This window comes from Anopheles darlingi, chromosome 2 (genome assembly GCF_943734745.1).
Source record: "Anopheles darlingi chromosome 2, idAnoDarlMG_H_01, whole genome shotgun sequence".
Taxonomy (NCBI): domain Eukaryota; kingdom Metazoa; phylum Arthropoda; class Insecta; order Diptera; family Culicidae; genus Anopheles; species Anopheles darlingi.
In genome coordinates this window covers 90,239,402-90,242,822 of record NC_064874.1, presented here as the reverse complement: position 1 = coordinate 90,242,822, position 3,421 = coordinate 90,239,402, and the positions used below count along the sequence as shown (strand labels likewise).

The following is a 3,421-nucleotide window of genomic DNA, read 5'->3' as shown; positions in this document are numbered from 1 at the left end:
GAAAGGTCAAAAGGGGGACAGCGTCCTCCCCACTAACGAGAATGACCGGTTAGGTTCGGGGCCAATAAATAAAACCCAAATTACCTAGTACCGATTAGCCGTACCCAGGCATTTAAGCGTTTCTCAAGGGGTGAACGCGTGCACCGCTGCTGATCAACTGGGAGATTTATGCTTCAAATATACACCCGCTCCAGTTCCGTCCGGGCGTTCGAACGTTGGGTCAGTAAATGGGCTAGGGCGAAATAGTGAAAACCGTTTGTCACCCACCACGCAATGCACGATGATGATGATGGTGCTGGACGGTGTGAAAGTTATGATAAATGACAAATTATCTGCTTGTTTTGGAGGGGGTGGGATCGGCATGAGTGTTAATTGGTCTTCGGCGCCACACTCCATCAGAAAGAGGAAGTTTTCCGAGTAATATTTAGCCAAACTACCGGTGATGGATGATAATTACGATAATTAGCTAACTATTTGGTGTACCGTGAGCACGGAGGTGGAGACAAATGGCTACTTTATGAGTTCGGTCTCATTTGTTGGAACGATTCTCAATAATATCTTAATCCTGTTACGACAAACGGAACATCGATTGAGCTGCTAATACACAAGAAACATGCTATAAACCGAAAAGAGAAATACAACAGTACATACCATGATGGTCGTAACAATCGAATGGTCCACCTCGCGATTACACTCTCGACCAGCTGCTGCGCCAACAACGAATCCTAATTAGAGCTCATCCGTCGTATGCTACGATTAATTTGGCCCCGATTTGGAAAGCAAAAAAAAGTGTCCTCCATGTCACTGTCGTCTCAAGCACACGTCACAACAGTGGAAAGCTTGCTAAAAGCGGAAGGTCCTTGAAATGAGCGGTCCTACTCTCCGAGCACGCATGAACGCGAGGGAGCCCTTCGCTCCACCCCGGGAGGGAGGAAACAAAAATAAAAGGAACATCGCGTTTGCGTGCGTCGCACATTTGTCAATTACAATCAACGTTACCTCCGTGTCCTTCATGTGTGTGCACAAGTCGCTGAGATTCACTTGCCATCAACCGGTGGAATTAACGTAAAAAGTGATCCACGTACGCCATGCTGAGAGTGACAATTCATCGTCGTCGTCGTCGTTGTCGTCGTGTGTCGTGATCCAAGGAGGCCAGCTGATGTTCTTAAAATCAACAAACCAGATACACGCGGCCACCAAACGAAGGAAAGTGTGAACTTTCATTCTGTTTGCTAAATGGAAATTGATTTTCGCGACACACATGCTCGCTCTCTGTCGCCGGTCGCTCCATCCGTGGGCCAGCTATATAGCTGGTGCCCACTGTTCATTTCCGGTTCGCCTTGTGAACTCAGCGACTGCTGCTGCTGCTGCTGCTGCTGCTGCTGAAGGTGTCCTTTACGCGTCCACGTGACTGCCATGTGTCCTCTTTGCACTCTCGCCTTCCGTTGGATGCCTTTTTTGTGCTCCATTGAGCCCGTTAATAGAATGTACACCCGTACTGTCCTGCAATGGCATGAGTGTGTGTGTGTGTGTGTGTGTGTGAGAGAGTCTCGCCCCATCGAGACGGTCCAGCCGTCGAGAAGCGTCGTGTCGAGTGTCCTTCCGGGCTATATCAGAGCGAGAGGATGTGGCCGCCCATGGGGTCCTCCATCCGTCCGTCGACCAGACCATGAATTTAAAATGGAAACATGCAATTTTGATGCGCATTGCTTCTAGGTTTTTTTTACAGTTTTTCCTAGGCGCTGGTCATCGTCAGGAGCAGCGGACATCTCTCACATGGCCATCGTGTGTCCGTCGTGTCATGGAACCGGTTACGGGTGTGGCTGCTGTTTGCGGGGAGTTTACTGTGCAAGCTCCTCACGCCTTTGCCGTAGTCGTCGCCATGATGGCCATTTCGGTGTAGGGCACAAATGTCACAACTAACTAACTGTCACCACCTCCTCCGCCCGAGAGTTCGACGGTCGGTCGGAGGAAGAAGGTTGCAGAGCAGGTTGACATTGCCGGACGGACACTTTGGCGAAGGCTCGAGGACCGTTTTTTTTCGCTTTCCAGCTGGACGGCCTTTTTGTCCCCCATATTCAATAGGTTGAATGGAACACTACAGACTAGATGCAAACATCACTGGTGCTCAGCTGGTCCAACCAGCATCCCTTGCAGCATCTTCCTAGCGTGGCCAAGCTTTCGTTGAATCTAGATTCGCTTGCATGTAGCCCTTTTTTGAGTGCAAGAGGAAGAACGACACTTGGCAGGCAGCTAGCCGGTCTGCACAGTGCCGGTTGGCTATCACAAACTATCCCAGGAACAGATGGCTCACCGGTAGTGGTTCGCACTTGACAAAGAGCAGGGTGCCAGTGTCGACACCATTTCAATTAACGAAATTAAACAAACTCTGATCTCTCGCATCCCCGATCGATAAGTCGACGAGCAAACCTCTTCTCGGCAAACCCCTCCTCGGCGCGTATGGCAGCCGAGAGCGCAAATGCAAAGTGCTGGTAGCCTTTTGCAACATCAAAGTGTGTGTAGAAGGGAGTTCCCGCGAGTTTTTGGGATACAGAAGATAGAATCAATTTAACGGTAGGGCTACGTTGTATGTTTGCACTTTCCAATTTACGGCTATGGAGAAGGTGTGGTTCTTTGCTATTGAGGAGGAGCCAAGAGCGATTGCTCTTCTTCGTATTCCGTGCAGCATTGAAATGACCATAGGACAGGTCAGTTACTGGAGCACGTGCTTCCATGTTTCTTGGGATGTTGAAAAACTCCCCCAGGATCTGCAGTATTCATCGCGCGATCCAATCCTTCGATGTTTTCGATGTTTTCATGACTAGCATACTATGATTTGTTGCGTACAACACTGTGTGCAATATTGGATGCTATACAAAGAAGGCAAGGGTTAAAAAAGGATAATGGCCAACCAAAAAAATAACAAGAAATCTTGATGTTACCGAACGCTAAAACACTAAAACCGTTTCGATAAAACACACTGATTGCAGTACACCGTCGATCCATGTACTACAGCCTTGGTTCAAAGATAGTAAATTGTCAATGGTTACTGAGACGCAATCATTCGAATTCATTCGCAATCAGCCGACGTCCTTTGACCGACACCATTTCTTACCAATTTCTTTCGGTGACGACTTGCCCTTCTTGACTCCTTAATCATTAGTTTGACACCTTTGCGATTGAGTTTTATTGGGCGGAATGTACAGTTATTCGACACGTTGAGGGTAATTCACAGAAGAAAATACTTATTTACATAGAGATACATTTTTATAGCTAGTCTGTAACGACGGATCGGCAACAGATTAGTTATGGATAACGAAGCCAGAGAAAGAGCTCAAATGATGGAAAAGCTATACAGAACCTTGGTTTTAGTTATTATTCGCAACAGTTACCACTTACCTTTCCGTTGTCAGAACACACA

At 47.7% G+C, this 3,421-nt stretch overlaps 1 protein-coding gene across 1 annotated transcript in view; it reads right to left on the bottom strand.

The window, feature by feature from the left end:
- Positions 1–3,172: 3,172 nt before the first annotated feature.
- LOC125952109 (uncharacterized) overlaps positions 3,173–3,421 on the bottom strand; it is an 87,607-nt gene continuing 87,358 nt past the window's right edge. Inside the window, exon 16 of the mRNA XM_049681384.1 lies at positions 3,173–3,421. This exon is cut by the window's right edge and continues 3,134 nt beyond it. The gene's annotated coding sequence lies outside the window, so the exon portion shown is untranslated.